The sequence below is a fragment of the Ambystoma mexicanum genome, chromosome 2p, assembly GCF_040938575.1.
Source record: "Ambystoma mexicanum isolate Mex_15411 chromosome 2p, UKY_AmexF1_1, whole genome shotgun sequence".
NCBI classification, from domain to species: domain Eukaryota; kingdom Metazoa; phylum Chordata; class Amphibia; order Caudata; family Ambystomatidae; genus Ambystoma; species Ambystoma mexicanum.
Window position 1 is genome coordinate 1,259,835,427 of NC_090923.1, and position 21,585 is coordinate 1,259,857,011.

Genomic DNA, 21,585 nt, shown 5'->3' on the forward strand with positions numbered 1-21,585 from the left:
CAGAATCTTTTAAAGGACGGTCCAACATCTGTTGCTTACAGGGCTCAATCGGACACCCTCTGGTGCTGACGCCTTACCCACCTCCTGTTCTTGCCTTGTCCTTGATACAGCCATGGGCCCACATACACTCAGAGGTACAGAGTTTTTCTCATGTCTATGGGTCTATTGTGATGCTCTCAGGCTTGCATCACCCAGCCATTGTGATGGGGAGGGGGTGTCATTTTGCAAGCACCCTGGAGCATTAATCTTTCTATCTTTAAATATAATTGGCATTAAACTAAAACCCTTAAGGACCAGATCAATACAGCAGCAACGAATGCTTATTCATTGTTGTTTGCCTCTTCATTTCATACCACCCGATATCTAAATGGTGTTTGGACTTTCTGCCCTCTGACATAAGGACATTTGGAATGGCAAACCTTTGACCTGAGATCCTAATGAATGGTTTGATTGACTCTCCCTTTGCGCTTGCTTCTGCAACACATGTACTAATATTGGAATGATAATGGGAAAATTAAATTGGCCCCTGCTCTAAAGGATGACACGCACATTCGTAAAGCATTCACTATTTTTGGCACATGACAGGACAGAAACTTTCTTAATTTGCAAGTCTTTATTTTTTAATAGATCTTTTTTAATGAAGATTGAAATTGTATGTTCATTCATATTACACGACAACACAATACATTTTGCGCCAAATTCAACACTAATGCCTCAGGAGCCTTTTACTTGTGAATCCTCTTGACTGAATGAACAGCCACGTCCCCTTGAATTTCTTGACTTGTACTTTTAGAAGTGGCATGCTTCTTTTGTTTTTTTTATTCCATTCTACCAAACTCAGTATTATCACTTTCCCCCTTGTTCTGCACTCCAGCGTAAACTGCTTTGAGGTGATATTTGCAAAGATCGCTCTGAACTACAGCTTTACTTGCTTCTGGGCCTTAATCTTTAATTGGAGCTGAGCAGTGTACTCCGGACGTGGCTGCTTATAGTTGGTTGATTTCTTTTTTGATTTCTGTAACTTTCAAACAGTCCCATTGTGAAATACCATTGTCACAATGTGCTGCAGTGCATGAAAACTTAAAATTAATGGGAGGATTGAGGGAGAGGGAGAGGGGGGAAGAGAGAGGGCGGGAGGGTGGGAAGGAGTGAGGGAGGGAGGGAGGGAGGGAGGGAGGAGAGAGAGACAGAGAGAGAGAAAACAAAGAAAATATGGTATTCGGGGGCTATGTGTTTGCATGGAAAAGATTTTAGGCTTTTAATCAAGTGGAAAGGGGCTCTGTGGCTGGTATCTCAGCCTGTTGATGCTTTGTTGAGTTGCTTGGAACATGCAAGGAAGGAGACCTGAAGCACTCCCGACCAGGTTGCATGTCTCCAAGTTACTGAAATCCCACAGACCTCCTCCCTGTGCCACAAAGTTCTGGGCACTGAGCTCTGCAGTTGTTTCCCACAGGTCGCCAAGTGCCCCAGATTTACTTTCTCATAGTTGCTAGTTACTGCTACCCCACCTCGACCACTATATTTTCCCCAGATACTTGCTACTGTGGAGTAAGCAGGGCTAAGAGAGAGGGAGAGGGGGTGTGCCTATGCAAATCATCTGCCAGTATGCTTCCTGGGAGGTCATTCCATCTCACAAGCTGACACCTGGGCAGTGGCAGGTAATTTGGAGAACAGACATATTCGGACAGGCCACAGAGCAAAGGCTGGGCCGTTGATTGAGGATCCATTTAGCCATGTCTCCCTAAGTTACCGAGGTCCAGAAAAATTCCACCCTCAGCTCTTATAGAGAGGTCCTTGGCCGATCGTGGCCGATCAGGGCAGTGAAGGGTCAGGGGTGACTGCACACTGCCTCACTTTTTCACTGCTTTCTACAGCGGTAATGCCTTTGCAGAAGGGGCCTGTACAAGTGATGTTGTCCTGCGCTATGGGAAAGTGACATTTATCCACTGACATTAACCAAATTACTTGCGCTGTTCAACGCACATACATGCAGAGAAATAATTTTATATTTTTTGGGGAAGGTGTAGAGGGTTCTGCTGATGATTCTTTTAAGCTGTCTGCTACTCTTGTTTTTACATAGAGTCTTTCCTCCCCAGGAATGTTTTACGGCCTACTGTATGTCCCTCCCTTACAACGAAAAATCTGTTGAAAGCACAGAGGTACATAGGAATGGATCTGTTAAGAAATGAAACAAAAAGCCTGGAAAAATGTGGAAACGGGTAGGATTTGGACTTACAATTAACTAACAGTTAGATGTGCTATCCCTTGACCCACTGACCCCCTTTCCTTTTGTGTAATCCTTTTTTTCTCAGTAGGGTTTTCCAAAGTGGATTTCATATAAAAGATCCTAGACCTGCATTCTGTGGCACACATGCCTCATATCCCGTTGCCCTTGATAAACTCACTTCATCTCTCACCAATATAAGCTGTAAAAGATTTTCAGGGCTTAGCCAAGCAAACTAGACGCGGGTCGAAGGTTGAGCAATCCTTTAATCAGCAGCAAAGTTAACATTGAAATCAGCCTCAGAATCTCTTAAAGGATGGTCCAATATCTGTTGCTGGCAGCGCGCAATGGGGCAGCCTGGGTGCTGACACCTTAAGCCATCTCCTGTTCTTGCCTTGTCCTTGATCCAGCCATGGGCCCACATACACTCAGAGGTACAGAGTGTTTCTCATGTCTATGGGTCTTCTGTGATGCTCTTACGCTTGCATCACACAGCCATCGTGATGGGGAGGGGGTGTCGATTTGCAAGCACCCTTGAGCATGAATCTTTTTATCTTTAAATATAATTGGCATTAAACCAAACCCTTTAGGACCAGATCAATACAGCAGCAAAGAATGCTGATGAATTGCTGTTTGCCGCTTAATCCCATAACATCCGACTTCTAAATGGGGTTTGGTCAAATGTTTGCCATAACAAATGTCCTTATGTCAAAGAGCAGAAAGTCCAGAGGTCCTAATCAATGGTTTGGTTGGCTCTCCCTTTGCGCTTGCCTTAAGGCGTCAGCACCAGAGGCTGCCCGATTGCGCCCTGCAAGCAACCAGTGTTGGCCCATCCTTTAAGAGATTCTGAGGCTGATTTCAATGTTATTTTTGCTGCTGATTTAAGGATTGCTCAACCTTCAGCCCACGTTTAGTTTCCTTGGCTATGCCCTTGACATCTTTTACAGCTTGTATTGGTGGGAGATGATGTGAGTTTATCAAGAGCAACGGGATATGAGGCATGTGGGCCATAAAAAACAGGTCTAGGATCATTTTTATAAGAAAGTCTCTTTAAGTAGGGAACTTTGGACAACCCTGCTGAGAGCGAAAGGATTACACAAAAGGTAGGGGTGTCAGTGGGTCAAGGGATAGCACATCTGACTGTGAATCAGTTTATTGTAAGTCCAAATCCTACCTGTTTCAACATGTTTCCAGGCTTTTTGTTTCATTTCTTAACTGAACTTAACTTCCTATGTACCTCAGCAAAACATGTACTAATATTGGAATGAAAATGGGAAAATTGAATTGGCCCCTGCTTCAAAGGATGACACGCACATTCGTAAAGCATTCACTATTTTTGGCACACGACAGGACAGAAACTTTCTTAATCTGCAAGTCTTTATTTTTTAATACATCTTTTTTAATGAAGATTGAAATTGTATGTTCATACATATTACACGACAACACAATACATTTTGCGCCAAATTCAACACTAATGCCTCGGGAGCCGTTTACTTGTGAGTCCTATTGACTGAATGAACAGCCCCACCACCTTCAATTTCTTGACTTGTACTTTTAGAAGTGGCACGCTGCTTTTGTTTTTTTATCCCATTCTACCAAACTCGGTATTATCACTTTTCCCCCTTGTTGTGCACTCCAGCGTAAACTGCTTTAAGGTGCTATTTGCAAACATCGCTCTGAACTACAGCTTTACTTGCTTCTAGGCCTTAATCTTTAATTGTGGCTGAGCAGTGTACTCCGGATTTGGCTGCTTTTAGTTGGTTGATTCTTTTTTGATTTCTGTAACTTTCAAACAGTCCCATTGTGAATTACCATTGTCGCAATGTGCTGCAGTGCAGGGAAACTTAAAAGTAATGGTAGGGAGAGGACGAGGGAGAGGGAGGGGGGTTGTGGGTGGTGGAAAGGAGGGAGGGAGGGAGGGAGAGAGTGAGGGAGGGAGGGAGGGAGGGAGGGAGGGAGGGAGGAGAGAGAGACAGAGAGAGAGAAAACAAAGAAAATATGGTATTCGGGGGCTATGTGTTTGCATGGAAAAGATTTTAGGCTTTTAATCAAGTGGAAAGGGGCTCTGTGGCTGGTATCTCAGCCTGTTGATGCTTTGTTGAGTTGCTTGGAACATGCAAGGAAGGAGACCTGAAGCACTCCCGACCAGGTTGCATGTCTCCAAGTTACTGAAATCCCACAGACCTCCTCCCTGTGCCACAAAGTTCTGGGCACTGAGCTCTGCAGTTGTTTCCCACAGGTCGCCAAGTGCCCCAGATTTACTTTCTCATAGTTGCTAGTTACTGCTACCCCACCTCGACCACTATATTTTCCCCAGATACTTGCTACTGTGGAGTAAGCAGGGCTAAGAGAGAGGGAGAGGGGGTGTGCCTATGCAAATCATCTGCCAGTATGCTTCCTGGGAGGTCATTCCATCTCACAAGCTGACACCTGGGCAGTGGCAGGTAATTTGGAGAACAGACATATTCGGACAGGCCACAGAGCAAAGGCTGGGCCGTTGATTGAGGATCCATTTAGCCATGTCTCCCTAAGTTACCGAGGTCCAGAAAAATTCCACCCTCAGCTCTTATAGAGAGGTCCTTGGCCGATCGTGGCCGATCAGGGCAGTGAAGGGTCAGGGGTGACTGCACACTGCCTCACTTTTTCACTGCTTTCTACAGCGGTAATGCCTTTGCAGAAGGGGCCTGTACAAGTGATGTTGTCCTGCGCTATGGGAAAGTGACATTTATCCACTGACATTAACCAAATTACTTGCGCTGTTCAACGCACATACATGCAGAGAAATAATTTTATATTTTTTGGGGAAGGTGTAGAGGGTTCTGCTGATGATTCTTTTAAGCTGTCTGCTACTCTTGCTTTTACATAGTCTTTCCTGCCCAGGAATGTTTTACGGCCTACTGTATGTCCCTCCCTTACAACGAAAAATCTGTTGAAAGCACAGAGGTACATAGGAATGGATCTGTTAAAAAATGAAACAGAAAGCCAGGAACATGTCGAAACTGGTAGTGTTTGGATTTAGCACATTTGACTGTGAGTCAGTTTATTGTATCAGTTGACCCACTGACCCCCTTACCTCCTGTGTAATACTTTTGCTCTCGGTAGGGTTGTCCAAAGTTCCCTTCTTAAGTGGCTTTCTTATAAAAAATACTAGACCTGCTTTTTGTGGCACACAAGCCTCATATCCCGTTGCAGTTGATAAACTCACATCATCTCCCACCAGTACAAGCTGTAAAGGAATTCCAGGGCTTATCCAAACAAACTAGACGTGGGTCAAGGTTGAGCAATCCTTAAATCAGCAGCAAAGTTAAAATTGAAATCAGCCTCAGAATCTTTTAAAGGACGGTCCAACATCTGTTGCTTACAGGGCTCAATCGGACACCCTCTGGTGCTGACGCCTTACCCACCTCCTGTTCTTGCCTTGTCCTTGATACAGCCATGGGCCCACATACACTCAGAGGTACAGAGTTTTTCTCATGTCTATGGGTCTATTGTGATGCTCTCAGGCTTGCATCACCCAGCCATTGTGATGGGGAGGGGGTGTCATTTTGCAAGCACCCTGGAGCATTAATCTTTCTATCTTTAAATATAATTGGCATTAAACTAAAACCCTTAAGGACCAGATCAATACAGCAGCAACGAATGCTTATTCATTGTTGTTTGCCTCTTCATTTCATACCACCCGATATCTAAATGGTGTTTGGACTTTCTGCCCTCTGACATAAGGACATTTGGAATGGCAAACCTTTGACCTGAGATCCTAATGAATGGTTTGATTGACTCTCCCTTTGCGCTTGCTTCTGCAACACATGTACTAATATTGGAATGATAATGGGAAAATTAAATTGGCCCCTGCTCTAAAGGATGACACGCACATTCGTAAAGCATTCACTATTTTTGGCACATGACAGGACAGAAACTTTCTTAATTTGCAAGTCTTTATTTTTTAATAGATCTTTTTTAATGAAGATTGAAATTGTATGTTCATTCATATTACACGACAACACAATACATTTTGCGCCAAATTCAACACTAATGCCTCAGGAGCCTTTTACTTGTGAATCCTCTTGACTGAATGAACAGCCACGTCCCCTTGAATTTCTTGACTTGTACTTTTAGAAGTGGCATGCTTCTTTTGTTTTTTTTATTCCATTCTACCAAACTCAGTATTATCACTTTCCCCCTTGTTCTGCACTCCAGCGTAAACTGGTTTGAGGTGATATTTGCAAAGATCGCTCTGAACTACAGCTTTACTTGCTTCTGGGCCTTAATCTTTAATTGGAGCTGAGCAGTGTACTCCGGACGTGGCTGCTTATAGTTGGTTGATTTCTTTTTTGATTTCTGTAACTTTCAAACAGTCCCATTGTGAAATACCATTGTCACAATGTGCTGCAGTGCATGAAAACTTAAAATTAATGGGAGGATTGAGGGAGAGGGAGAGGGGGGAAGAGAGAGGGCGGGAGGGTGGGAAGGAGTGAGGGAGGGAGGGAGGGAGGGAGGGAGGAGAGAGAGACAGAGAGAGAGAAAACAAAGAAAATATGGTATTCGGGGGCTATGTGTTTGCATGGAAAAGATTTTAGGCTTTTAATCAAGTGGAAAGGGGCTCTGTGGCTGGTATCTCAGCCTGTTGATGCTTTGTTGAGTTGCTTGGAACATGCAAGGAAGGAGACCTGAAGCACTCCCGACCAGGTTGCATGTCTCCAAGTTACTGAAATCCCACAGACCTCCTCCCTGTGCCACAAAGTTCTGGGCACTGAGCTCTGCAGTTGTTTCCCACAGGTCGCCAAGTGCCCCAGATTTACTTTCTCATAGTTGCTAGTTACTGCTACCCCACCTCGACCACTATATTTTCCCCAGATACTTGCTACTGTGGAGTAAGCAGGGCTAAGAGAGAGGGAGAGGGGGTGTGCCTATGCAAATCATCTGCCAGTATGCTTCCTGGGAGGTCATTCCATCTCACAAGCTGACACCTGGGCAGTGGCAGGTAATTTGGAGAACAGACATATTCGGACAGGCCACAGAGCAAAGGCTGGGCCGTTGATTGAGGATCCATTTAGCCATGTCTCCCTAAGTTACCGAGGTCCAGAAAAATTCCACCCTCAGCTCTTATAGAGAGGTCCTTGGCCGATCGTGGCCGATCAGGGCAGTGAAGGGTCAGGGGTGACTGCACACTGCCTCACTTTTTCACTGCTTTCTACAGCGGTAATGCCTTTGCAGAAGGGGCCTGTACAAGTGATGTTGTCCTGCGCTATGGGAAAGTGACATTTATCCACTGACATTAACCAAATTACTTGCGCTGTTCAACGCACATACATGCAGAGAAATAATTTTATATTTTTTGGGGAAGGTGTAGAGGGTTCTGCTGATGATTCTTTTAAGCTGTCTGCTACTCTTGTTTTTACATAGAGTCTTTCCTCCCCAGGAATGTTTTACGGCCTACTGTATGTCCCTCCCTTACAACGAAAAATCTGTTGAAAGCACAGAGGTACATAGGAATGGATCTGTTAAGAAATGAAACAAAAAGCCTGGAAAAATGTGGAAACGGGTAGGATTTGGACTTACAATTAACTAACAGTTAGATGTGCTATCCCTTGACCCACTGACCCCCTTTCCTTTTGTGTAATCCTTTTTTTCTCAGTAGGGTTTTCCAAAGTGGATTTCATATAAAAGATCCTAGACCTGCCTTCTGTGGCACACATGCCTCATATCCCGTTGCCCTTGATAAACTCACTTCATCTCTCACCAATATAAGCTGTAAAAGATTTTCAGGGCTTAGCCAAGCAAACTAGACGCGGGTCGAAGGTTGAGCAATCCTTTAATCAGCAGCAAAGTTAACATTGAAATCAGCCTCAGAATCTCTTAAAGGATGGTCCAATATCTGTTGCTGGCAGCGCGCAATGGGGCAGCCTGGGTGCTGACACCTTAAGCCATCTCCTGTTCTTGCCTTGTCCTTGATCCAGCCATGGGCCCACATACACTCAGAGGTACAGAGTGTTTCTCATGTCTATGGGTCTTCTGTGATGCTCTTACGCTTGCATCACACAGCCATCGTGATGGGGAGGGGGTGTCGATTTGCAAGCACCCTTGAGCATGAATCTTTTTATCTTTAAATATAATTGGCATTAAACCAAACCCTTTAGGACCAGATCAATACAGCAGCAAAGAATGCTGATGAATTGCTGTTTGCCGCTTAATCCCATAACATCCGACTTCTAAATGGGGTTTGGTCAAATGTTTGCCATAACAAATGTCCTTATGTCAAAGAGCAGAAAGTCCAGAGGTCCTAATCAATGGTTTGGTTGGCTCTCCCTTTGCGCTTGCCTTAAGGCGTCAGCACCAGAGGCTGCCCGATTGCGCCCTGCAAGCAACCAGTGTTGGCCCATCCTTTAAGAGATTCTGAGGCTGATTTCAATGTTATTTTTGCTGCTGATTTAAGGATTGCTCAACCTTCAGCCCACGTTTAGTTTCCTTGGCTATGCCCTTGACATCTTTTACAGCTTGTATTGGTGGGAGATGATGTGAGTTTATCAAGAGCAACGGGATATGAGGCATGTGGGCCATAAAAAACAGGTCTAGGATCATTTTTATAAGAAAGTCTCTTTAAGTAGGGAACTTTGGACAACCCTGCTGAGAGCGAAAGGATTACACAAAAGGTAGGGGTGTCAGTGGGTCAAGGGATAGCACATCTGACTGTGAATCAGTTTATTGTAAGTCCAAATCCTACCTGTTTCAACATGTTTCCAGGCTTTTTGTTTCATTTCTTAACTGAACTTAACTTCCTATGTACCTCAGCAAAACATGTACTAATATTGGAATGAAAATGGGAAAATTGAATTGGCCCCTGCTTCAAAGGATGACACGCACATTCGTAAAGCATTCACTATTTTTGGCACACGACAGGACAGAAACTTTCTTAATCTGCAAGTCTTTATTTTTTAATACATCTTTTTTAATGAAGATTGAAATTGTATGTTCATACATATTACACGACAACACAATACATTTTGCGCCAAATTCAACACTAATGCCTCGGGAGCCGTTTACTTGTGAGTCCTATTGACTGAATGAACAGCCCCACCACCTTCAATTTCTTGACTTGTACTTTTAGAAGTGGCACGCTGCTTTTGTTTTTTTATCCCATTCTACCAAACTCGGTATTATCACTTTTCCCCCTTGTTGTGCACTCCAGCGTAAACTGCTTTAAGGTGCTATTTGCAAACATCGCTCTGAACTACAGCTTTACTTGCTTCTAGGCCTTAATCTTTAATTGTGGCTGAGCAGTGTACTCCGGATTTGGCTGCTTTTAGTTGGTTGATTCTTTTTTGATTTCTGTAACTTTCAAACAGTCCCATTGTGAATTACCATTGTCGCAATGTGCTGCAGTGCAGGGAAACTTAAAAGTAATGGTAGGGAGAGGACGAGGGAGAGGGAGGGGGGTTGTGGGTGGTGGAAAGGAGGGAGGGAGGGAGGGAGAGAGGGAGGGAGGGAGGGAGGGAGGGAGGGAGGGAGGAGAGAGAGACAGAGAGAGAGAAAACAAAGAAAATATGGTATTCGGGGGCTATGTGTTTGCATGGAAAAGATTTTAGGCTTTTAATCAAGTGGAAAGGGGCTCTGTGGCTGGTATCTCAGCCTGTTGATGCTTTGTTGAGTTGCTTGGAACATGCAAGGAAGGAGACCTGAAGCACTCCCGACCAGGTTGCATGTCTCCAAGTTACTGAAATCCCACAGACCTCCTCCCTGTGCCACAAAGTTCTGGGCACTGAGCTCTGCAGTTGTTTCCCACAGGTCGCCAAGTGCCCCAGATTTACTTTCTCATAGTTGCTAGTTACTGCTACCCCACCTCGACCACTATATTTTCCCCAGATACTTGCTACTGTGGAGTAAGCAGGGCTAAGAGAGAGGGAGAGGGGGTGTGCCTATGCAAATCATCTGCCAGTATGCTTCCTGGGAGGTCATTCCATCTCACAAGCTGACACCTGGGCAGTGGCAGGTAATTTGGAGAACAGACATATTCGGACAGGCCACAGAGCAAAGGCTGGGCCGTTGATTGAGGATCCATTTAGCCATGTCTCCCTAAGTTACCGAGGTCCAGAAAAATTCCACCCTCAGCTCTTATAGAGAGGTCCTTGGCCGATCGTGGCCGATCAGGGCAGTGAAGGGTCAGGGGTGACTGCACACTGCCTCACTTTTTCACTGCTTTCTACAGCGGTAATGCCTTTGCAGAAGGGGCCTGTACAAGTGATGTTGTCCTGCGCTATGGGAAAGTGACATTTATCCACTGACATTAACCAAATTACTTGCGCTGTTCAACGCACATACATGCAGAGAAATAATTTTATATTTTTTGGGGAAGGTGTAGAGGGTTCTGCTGATGATTCTTTTAAGCTGTCTGCTACTCTTGTTTTTACATAGAGTCTTTCCTCCCCAGGAATGTTTTACGGCCTACTGTATGTCCCTCCCTTACAACGAAAAATCTGTTGAAAGCACAGAGGTACATAGGAATGGATCTGTTAAAAAATGAAACAGAAAGCCAGGAACATGTCGAAACTGGTAGTGTTTGGATTTAGCACATTTGACTGTGAGTCAGTTTATTGTATCAGTTGACCCACTGACCCCCTTACCTCCTGTGTAATACTTTTGCTCTCGGTAGGGTTGTCCAAAGTTCCCTTCTTAAGTGGCTTTCTTATAAAAAATACTAGACCTGCTTTTTGTGGCACACAAGCCTCATATCCCGTTGCAGTTGATAAACTCACATCATCTCCCACCAGTACAAGCTGTAAAGGAATTCCAGGGCTTATCCAAACAAACTAGACGTGGGTCAAGGTTGAGCAATCCTTAAATCAGCAGCAAAGTTAAAATTGAAATCAGCCTCAGAATCTTTTAAAGGACGGTCCAACATCTGTTGCTTACAGGGCTCAATCGGACACCCTCTGGTGCTGACGCCTTACCCACCTCCTGTTCTTGCCTTGTCCTTGATACAGCCATGGGCCCACATACACTCAGAGGTACAGAGTTTTTCTCATGTCTATGGGTCTATTGTGATGCTCTCAGGCTTGCATCACCCAGCCATTGTGATGGGGAGGGGGTGTCATTTTGCAAGCACCCTGGAGCATTAATCTTTCTATCTTTAAATATAATTGGCATTAAACTAAAACCCTTAAGGACCAGATCAATACAGCAGCAACGAATGCTTATTCATTGTTGTTTGCCTCTTCATTTCATACCACCCGATATCTAAATGGTGTTTGGACTTTCTGCCCTCTGACATAAGGACATTTGGAATGGCAAACCTTTGACCTGAGATCCTAATGAATGGTTTGATTGACTCTCCCTTTGCGCTTGCTTCTGCAACACATGTACTAATATTGGAATGATAATGGGAAAATTAAATTGGCCCCTGCTCTAAAGGATGACACGCACATTCGTAAAGCATTCACTATTTTTGGCACATGACAGGACAGAAACTTTCTTAATTTGCAAGTCTTTATTTTTTAATAGATCTTTTTTAATGAAGATTGAAATTGTATGTTCATTCATATTACACGACAACACAATACATTTTGCGCCAAATTCAACACTAATGCCTCAGGAGCCTTTTACTTGTGAATCCTCTTGACTGAATGAACAGCCACGTCCCCTTGAATTTCTTGACTTGTACTTTTAGAAGTGGCATGCTTCTTTTGTTTTTTTTATTCCATTCTCCAAACTCAGTATTATCACTTTCCCCCTTGTTCTGCACTCCAGCGTAAACTGCTTTGAGGTGATATTTGCAAAGATCGCTCTGAACTACAGCTTTACTTGCTTCTGGGCCTTAATCTTTAATTGGAGCTGAGCAGTGTACTCCGGACGTGGCTGCTTATAGTTGGTTGATTTCTTTTTTGATTTCTGTAACTTTCAAACAGTCCCATTGTGAAATACCATTGTCACAATGTGCTGCAGTGCATGAAAACTTAAAATTAATGGGAGGATTGAGGGAGAGGGAGAGGGGGGAAGAGAGAGGGCGGGAGGGTGGGAAGGAGTGAGGGAGGGAGGGAGGGAGGGAGGAGAGAGAGACAGAGAGAGAGAAAACAAAGAAAATATGGTATTCGGGGGCTATGTGTTTGCATGGAAAAGATTTTAGGCTTTTAATCAAGTGGAAAGGGGCTCTGTGGCTGGTATCTCAGCCTGTTGATGCTTTGTTGAGTTGCTTGGAACATGCAAGGAAGGAGACCTGAAGCACTCCCGACCAGGTTGCATGTCTCCAAGTTACTGAAATCCCACAGACCTCCTCCCTGTGCCACAAAGTTCTGGGCACTGAGCTCTGCAGTTGTTTCCCACAGGTCGCCAAGTGCCCCAGATTTACTTTCTCATAGTTGCTAGTTACTGCTACCCCACCTCGACCACTATATTTTCCCCAGATACTTGCTACTGTGGAGTAAGCAGGGCTAAGAGAGAGGGAGAGGGGGTGTGCCTATGCAAATCATCTGCCAGTATGCTTCCTGGGAGGTCATTCCATCTCACAAGCTGACACCTGGGCAGTGGCAGGTAATTTGGAGAACAGACATATTCGGACAGGCCACAGAGCAAAGGCTGGGCCGTTGATTGAGGATCCATTTAGCCATGTCTCCCTAAGTTACCGAGGTCCAGAAAAATTCCACCCTCAGCTCTTATAGAGAGGTCCTTGGCCGATCGTGGCCGATCAGGGCAGTGAAGGGTCAGGGGTGACTGCACACTGCCTCACTTTTTCACTGCTTTCTACAGCGGTAATGCCTTTGCAGAAGGGGCCTGTACAAGTGATGTTGTCCTGCGCTATGGGAAAGTGACATTTATCCACTGACATTAACCAAATTACTTGCGCTGTTCAACGCACATACATGCAGAGAAATAATTTTATATTTTTTGGGGAAGGAGTAGAGGGTTCTGCTGATGATTCTTTTAAGCTGTCTGCTACTCTTGCTTTTACATAGTCTTTCCTGCCCAGGAATGTTTTACGGCCTACTGTATGTCCCTCCCTTACAACGAAAAATCTGTTGAAAGCACAGAGGTACATAGGAATGGATCTGTTAAAAAATGAAACAGAAAGCCAGGAACATGTCGAAACTGGTAGTGTTTGGATTTAGCACATTTGACTGTGAGTCAGTTTATTGTATCAGTTGACCCACTGACCCCCTTACCTCCTGTGTAATACTTTTGCTCTCGGTAGGGTTGTCCAAAGTTCCCTTCTTAAGTGGCTTTCTTATAAAAAATACTAGACCTGCTTTTTGTGGCACACAAGCCTCATATCCCGTTGCAGTTGATAAACTCACATCATCTCCCACCAGTACAAGCTGTAAAGGAATTCCAGGGCTTATCCAAACAAACTAGACGTGGGTCAAGGTTGAGCAATCCTTAAATCAGCAGCAAAGTTAAAATTGAAATCAGCCTCAGAATCTTTTAAAGGACGGTCCAACATCTGTTGCTTACAGGGCTCAATCGGACACCCTCTGGTGCTGACGCCTTACCCACCTCCTGTTCTTGCCTTGTCCTTGATACAGCCATGGGCCCACATACACTCAGAGGTACAGAGTTTTTCTCATGTCTATGGGTCTATTGTGATGCTCTCAGGCTTGCATCACCCAGCCATTGTGATGGGGAGGGGGTGTCATTTTGCAAGCACCCTGGAGCATTAATCTTTCTATCTTTAAATATAATTGGCATTAAACTAAAACCCTTAAGGACCAGATCAATACAGCAGCAACGAATGCTTATTCATTGTTGTTTGCCTCTTCATTTCATACCACCCGATATCTAAATGGTGTTTGGACTTTCTGCCCTCTGACATAAGGACATTTGGAATGGCAAACCTTTGACCTGAGATCCTAATGAATGGTTTGATTGACTCTCCCTTTGCGCTTGCTTCTGCAACACATGTACTAATATTGGAATGATAATGGGAAAATTAAATTGGCCCCTGCTCTAAAGGATGACACGCACATTCGTAAAGCATTCACTATTTTTGGCACATGACAGGACAGAAACTTTCTTAATTTGCAAGTCTTTATTTTTTAATAGATCTTTTTTAATGAAGATTGAAATTGTATGTTCATTCATATTACACGACAACACAATACATTTTGCGCCAAATTCAACACTAATGCCTCAGGAGCCTTTTACTTGTGAATCCTCTTGACTGAATGAACAGCCACGTCCCCTTGAATTTCTTGACTTGTACTTTTAGAAGTGGCATGCTTCTTTTGTTTTTTTTATTCCATTCTACCAAACTCAGTATTATCACTTTCCCCCTTGTTCTGCACTCCAGCGTAAACTGCTTTGAGGTGATATTTGCAAAGATCGCTCTGAACTACAGCTTTACTTGCTTCTGGGCCTTAATCTTTAATTGGAGCTGAGCAGTGTACTCCGGACGTGGCTGCTTATAGTTGGTTGATTTCTTTTTTGATTTCTGTAACTTTCAAACAGTCCCATTGTGAAATACCATTGTCACAATGTGCTGCAGTGCATGAAAACTTAAAATTAATGGGAGGATTGAGGGAGAGGGAGAGGGGGGAAGAGAGAGGGCGGGAGGGTGGGAAGGAGTGAGGGAGGGAGGGAGGGAGGGAGGGAGGAGAGAGAGACAGAGAGAGAGAAAACAAAGAAAATATGGTATTCGGGGGCTATGTGTTTGCATGGAAAAGATTTTAGGCTTTTAATCAAGTGGAAAGGGGCTCTGTGGCTGGTATCTCAGCCTGTTGATGCTTTGTTGAGTTGCTTGGAACATGCAAGGAAGGAGACCTGAAGCACTCCCGACCAGGTTGCATGTCTCCAAGTTACTGAAATCCCACAGACCTCCTCCCTGTGCCACAAAGTTCTGGGCACTGAGCTCTGCAGTTGTTTCCCACAGGTCGCCAAGTGCCCCAGATTTACTTTCTCATAGTTGCTAGTTACTGCTACCCCACCTCGACCACTATATTTTCCCCAGATACTTGCTACTGTGGAGTAAGCAGGGCTAAGAGAGAGGGAGAGGGGGTGTGCCTATGCAAATCATCTGCCAGTATGCTTCCTGGGAGGTCATTCCATCTCACAAGCTGACACCTGGGCAGTGGCAGGTAATTTGGAGAACAGACATATTCGGACAGGCCACAGAGCAAAGGCTGGGCCGTTGATTGAGGATCCATTTAGCCATGTCTCCCTAAGTTACCGAGGTCCAGAAAAATTCCACCCTCAGCTCTTATAGAGAGGTCCTTGGCCGATCGTGGCCGATCAGGGCAGTGAAGGGTCAGGGGTGACTGCACACTGCCTCACTTTTTCACTGCTTTCTACAGCGGTAATGCCTTTGCAGAAGGGGCCTGTACAAGTGATGTTGTCCTGCGCTATGGGAAAGTGACATTTATCCACTGACATTAACCAAATTACTTGCGCTGTTCAACGCACATACATGCAGAGAAATAATTTTATATTTTTTGGGGAAGGTGTAGAGGGTTCTGCTGATGATTCTTTTAAGCTGTCTGCTACTCTTGTTTTTACATAGAGTCTTTCCTCCCCAGGAATGTTTTACGGCCTACTGTATGTCCCTCCCTTACAACGAAAAATCTGTTGAAAGCACAGAGGTACATAGGAATGGATCTGTTAAGAAATGAAACAAAAAGCCTGGAAAAATGTGGAAACGGGTAGGATTTGGACTTACAATTAACTAACAGTTAGATGTGCTATCCCTTGACCCACTGACCCCCTTTCCTTTTGTGTAATCCTTTTTTTCTCAGTAGGGTTTTCCAAAGTGGATTTCATATAAAAGATCCTAGACCTGCATTCTGTGGCACACATGCCTCATATCCCGTTGCCCTTGATAAACTCACTTCATCTCTCACCAATATAAGCTGTAAAAGATTTTCAGGGCTTAGCCAAGCAAACTAGACGCGGGTCGAAGGTTGAGCAATCCTTTAATCAGCAGCAAAGTTAACATTGAAATCAGCCTCAGAATCTCTTAAAGGATGGTCCAATATCTGTTGCTGGCAGCGCGCAATGGGGCAGCCTGGGTGCTGACACCTTAAGCCATCTCCTGTTCTTGCCTTGTCCTTGATCCAGCCATGGGCCCACATACACTCAGAGGTACAGAGTGTTTCTCATGTCTATGGGTCTTCTGTGATGCTCTTACGCTTGCATCACACAGCCATCGTGATGGGGAGGGGGTGTCGATTTGCAAGCACCCTTGAGCATGAATCTTTTTATCTTTAAATATAATTGGCATTAAACCAAACCCTTTAGGACCAGATCAATACAGCAGCAAAGAATGCTGATGAATTGCTGTTTGCCGCTTAATCCCATAACATCCGACTTCTAAATGGGGTTTGGTCAAATGTTTGCCATAACAAATGTCCTTATGTCAAAGAGCAGAAAGTCCAGAGGTCCTAATCAATGGTTTGGTTGGCTCTCCCTTTGCGCTTGCCTTAAGGCGTCAGCACCAGAGGCTGCCCGATTGCGCCCTGCAAGCAACCAGTGTTGGCCCATCCTTTAAGAGATTCTGAGGCTGATTTCAATGTTATTTTTGCTGCTGATTTAAGGATTGCTCAACCTTCAGCCCACGTTTAGTTTCCTTGGCTATGCCCTTGACATCTTTTACAGCTTGTATTGGTGGGAGATGATGTGAGTTTATCAAGAGCAACGGGATATGAGGCATGTGGGCCATAAAAAACAGGTCTAGGATCATTTTTATAAGAAAGTCTCTTTAAGTAGGGAACTTTGGACAACCCTGCTGAGAGCGAAAGGATTACACAAAAGGTAGGGGTGTCAGTGGGTCAAGGGATAGCACATCTGACTGTGAATCAGTTTATTGTAAGTCCAAATCCTACCTGTTTCAACATGTTTCCAGGCTTTTTGTTTCATTTCTTAACTGAACTTAACTTCCTATGTACCTCAGCAAAACATGTACTAATATTGGAATGAAAATGGGAAAATTGAATTGGCCCCTGCTTCAAAGGATGACACGCACATTCGTAAAGCATTCACTATTTTTGGCACACGACAGGACAGAAACTTTCTTAATCTGCAAGTCTTTATTTTTTAATACATCTTTTTTAATGAAGATTGAAATTGTATGTTCATACATATTACACGACAACACAATACATTTTGCGCCAAATTCAACACTAATGCCTCGGGAGCCGTTTACTTGTGAGTCCTATTGACTGAATGAACAGCCCCACCACCTTCAATTTCTTGACTTGTACTTTTAGAAGTGGCACGCTGCTTTTGTTTTTTTATCCCATTCTACCAAACTCGGTATTATCACTTTTCCCCCTTGTTGTGCACTCCAGCGTAAACTGCTTTAAGGTGCTATTTGCAAACATCGCTCTGAACTACAGCTTTACTTGCTTCTAGGCCTTAATCTTTAATTGTGGCTGAGCAGTGTACTCCGGATTTGGCTGCTTTTAGTTGGTTGATTCTTTTTTGATTTCTGTAACTTTCAAACAGTCCCATTGTGAATTACCATTGTCGCAATGTGCTGCAGTGCAGGGAAACTTAAAAGTAATGGTAGGGAGAGGACGAGGGAGAGGGAGGGGGGTTGTGGGTGGTGGAAAGGAGGGAGGGAGGGAGGGAGAGAGGGAGGGAGGGAGGGAGGGAGGGAGGGAGGGAGGGAGGAGAGAGAGACAGAGAGAGAGAAAACAAAGAAAATATGGTATTCGGGGGCTATGTGTTTGCATGGAAAAGATTTTAGGCTTTTAATCAAGTGGAAAGGGGCTCTGTGGCTGGTATCTCAGCCTGTTGATGCTTTGTTGAGTTGCTTGGAACATGCAAGGAAGGAGACCTGAAGCACTCCCGACCAGGTTGCATGTCTCCAAGTTACTGAAATCCCACAGACCTCCTCCCTGTGCCACAAAGTTCTGGGCACTGAGCTCTGCAGTTGTTTCCCACAGGTCGCCAAGTGCCCCAGATTTACTTTCTCATAGTTGCTAGTTACTGCTACCCCACCTCGACCACTATATTTTCCCCAGATACTTGCTACTGTGGAGTAAGCAGGGCTAAGAGAGAGGGAGAGGGGGTGTGCCTATGCAAATCATCTGCCAGTATGCTTCCTGGGAGGTCATTCCATCTCACAAGCTGACACCTGGGCAGTGGCAGGTAATTTGGAGAACAGACATATTCGGACAGGCCACAGAGCAAAGGCTGGGCCGTTGATTGAGGATCCATTTAGCCATGTCTCCCTAAGTTACCGAGGTCCAGAAAAATTCCACCCTCAGCTCTTATAGAGAGGTCCTTGGCCGATCGTGGCCGATCAGGGCAGTGAAGGGTCAGGGGTGACTGCACACTGCCTCACTTTTTCACTGCTTTCTACAGCGGTAATGCCTTTGCAGAAGGGGCCTGTACAAGTGATGTTGTCCTGCGCTATGGGAAAGTGACATTTATCCACTGACATTAACCAAATTACTTGCGCTGTTCAACGCACATACATGCAGAGAAATAATTTTATATTTTTTGGGGAAGGTGTAGAGGGTTCTGCTGATGATTCTTTTAAGCTGTCTGCTACTCTTGTTTTTACATAGAGTCTTTCCTCCCCAGGAATGTTTTACGGCCTACTGTATGTCCCTCCCTTACAACGAAAAATCTGTTGAAAGCACAGAGGTACATAGGAATGGATCTGTTAAGAAATGAAACAAAAAGCCTGGAAAAATGTGGAAACGGGTAGGATTTGGACTTACAATTAACTAACAGTTAGATGTGCTATCCCTTGACCCACTGACCCCCTTTCCTTTTGTGTAATCCTTTTTTTCTCAGTAGGGTTTTCCAAAGTGGATTTCATATAAAAGATCCTAGACCTGCATTCTGTGGCACACATGCCTCATATCCCGTTGCCCTTGATAAACTCACTTCATCTCTCACCAATATAAGCTGTAAAAGATTTTCAGGGCTTAGCCAAGCAAACTAGACGCGGGTCGAAGGTTGAGCAATCCTTTAATCAGCAGCAAAGTTAACATTGAAATCAGCCTCAGAATCTCTTAAAGGATGGTCCAATATCTGTTGCTGGCAGCGCGCAATGGGGCAGCCTGGGTGCTGACACCTTAAGCCATCTCCTGTTCTTGCCTTGTCCTTGATCCAGCCATGGGCCCACATACACTCAGAGGTACAGAGTGTTTCTCATGTCTATGGGTCTTCTGTGATGCTCTTACGCTTGCATCACACAGCCATCGTGATGGGGAGGGGGTGTCGATTTGCAAGCACCCTTGAGCATGAATCTTTTTATCTTTAAATATAATTGGCATTAAACCAAACCCTTTAGGACCAGATCAATACAGCAGCAAAGAATGCTGATGAATTGCTGTTTGCCGCTTAATCCCATAACATCCGACTTCTAAATGGGGTTTGGTCAAATGTTTGCCATAACAAATGTCCTTATGTCAAAGAGCAGAAAGTCCAGAGGTCCTAATCAATGGTTTGGTTGGCTCTCCCTTTGCGCTTGCCTTAAGGCGTCAGCACCAGAGGCTGCCCGATTGCGCCCTGCAAGCAACCAGTGTTGGCCCATCCTTTAAGAGATTCTGAGGCTGATTTCAATGTTATTTTTGCTGCTGATTTAAGGATTGCTCAACCTTCAGCCCACGTTTAGTTTCCTTGGCTATGCCCTTGACATCTTTTACAGCTTGTATTGGTGGGAGATGATGTGAGTTTATCAAGAGCAACGGGATATGAGGCATGTGGGCCATAAAAAACAGGTCTAGGATCATTTTTATAAGAAAGTCTCTTTAAGTAGGGAACTTTGGACAACCCTGCTGAGAGCGAAAGGATTACACAAAAGGTAGGGGTGTCAGTGGGTCAAGGGATAGCACATCTGACTGTGAATCAGTTTATTGTAAGTCCAAATCCTACCTGTTTCAACATGTTTCCAGGCTTTTTGTTTCATTTCTTAACTGAACTTAACTTCCTATGTACCTCAGCAAAACATGTACTAATATTGGAATGAAAATGGGAAAATTGAATTGGCCCCTGCTTCAAAGGATGACACGCACATTCGTAAAGCATTCACTATTTTTGGCACACGACAGGACAGAAACTTTCTTAATCTGCAAGTCTTTATTTTTTAATACATCTTTTTTAATGAAGATTGAAATTGTATGTTCATACATATTACACGACAACACAATACATTTTGCGCCAAATTCAACACTAATGCCTCGGGAGCCGTTTACTTGTGAGTCCTATTGACTGAATGAACAGCCCCACCACCTTCAATTTCTTGACTTGTACTTTTAGAAGTGGCACGCTGCTTTTGTTTTTTTATCCCATTCTACCAAACTCGGTATTATCACTTTTCCCCCTTGTTGTGCACTCCAGCGTAAACTGCTTTAAGGTGCTATTTGCAAACATCGCTCTGAACTACAGCTTTACTTGCTTCTAGGCCTTAATCTTTAATTGTGGCTGAGCAGTGTACTCCGGATTTGGCTGCTTTTAGTTGGTTGATTCTTTTTTGATTTCTGTAACTTTCAAACAGTCCCATTGTGAATTACCATTGTCGCAATGTGCTGCAGTGCAGGGAAACTTAAAAGTAATGGTAGGGAGAGGACGAGGGAGAGGGAGGGGGGTTGTGGGTGGTGGAAAGGAGGGAGGGAGGGAGGGAGAGAGGGAGGGAGGGAGGGAGGGAGGGAGGGAGGAGAGAGAGACAGAGAGAGAGAAAACAAAGAAAATATGGTATTCGGGGGCTATGTGTTTGCATGGAAAAGATTTTAGGCTTTTAATCAAGTGGAAAGGGGCTCTGTGGCTGGTATCTCAGCCTGTTGATGCTTTGTTGAGTTGCTTGGAACATGCAAGGAAGGAGACCTGAAGCACTCCCGACCAGGTTGCATGTCTCCAAGTTACTGAAATCCCACAGACCTCCTCCCTGTGCCACAAAGTTCTGGGCACTGAGCTCTGCAGTTGTTTCCCACAGGTCGCCAAGTGCCCCAGATTTACTTTCTCATAGTTGCTAGTTACTGCTACCCCACCTCGACCACTATATTTTCCCCAGATACTTGCTACTGTGGAGTAAGCAGGGCTAAGAGAGAGGGAGAGGGGGTGTGCCTATGCAAATCATCTGCCAGTATGCTTCCTGGGAGGTCATTCCATCTCACAAGCTGACACCTGGGCAGTGGCAGGTAATTTGGAGAACAGACATATTCGGACAGGCCACAGAGCAAAGGCTGGGCCGTTGATTGAGGATCCATTTAGCCATGTCTCCCTAAGTTACCGAGGTCCAGAAAAATTCCACCCTCAGCTCTTATAGAGAGGTCCTTGGCCGATCGTGGCCGATCAGGGCAGTGAAGGGTCAGGGGTGACTGCACACTGCCTCACTTTTTCACTGCTTTCTACAGCGGTAATGCCTTTGCAGAAGGGGCCTGTACAAGTGATGTTGTCCTGCGCTATGGGAAAGTGACATTTATCCACTG

General features: G+C 44.6%; 4 non-coding genes across 4 annotated transcripts; all 4 read left to right on the forward strand.

Annotated features, from left to right (window-relative positions):
- The first annotated feature begins 466 nt into the window (after window positions 1-466).
- Window positions 467-573, forward strand: LOC138568639 (U6 spliceosomal RNA). The gene has a single exon (XR_011302958.1). It is a non-coding gene; the product is annotated as a U6 spliceosomal RNA (small nuclear RNA).
- A 5,440-nt stretch (window positions 574-6,013) lies between these two features.
- On the forward strand, window positions 6,014-6,120 carry LOC138568640 (U6 spliceosomal RNA). Its single transcript, XR_011302959.1, has one exon. It is a non-coding gene; the product is annotated as a U6 spliceosomal RNA (small nuclear RNA).
- A 5,438-nt stretch (window positions 6,121-11,558) lies between these two features.
- On the forward strand, window positions 11,559-11,665 carry LOC138568641 (U6 spliceosomal RNA). Its single transcript, XR_011302960.1, has one exon. It is a non-coding gene; the product is annotated as a U6 spliceosomal RNA (small nuclear RNA).
- Window positions 11,666-14,090: 2,425 nt separating this feature from the next.
- On the forward strand, window positions 14,091-14,197 carry LOC138568642 (U6 spliceosomal RNA). Its single transcript, XR_011302961.1, has one exon. It is a non-coding gene; the product is annotated as a U6 spliceosomal RNA (small nuclear RNA).
- Window positions 14,198-21,585: the final 7,388 nt, after the last annotated feature.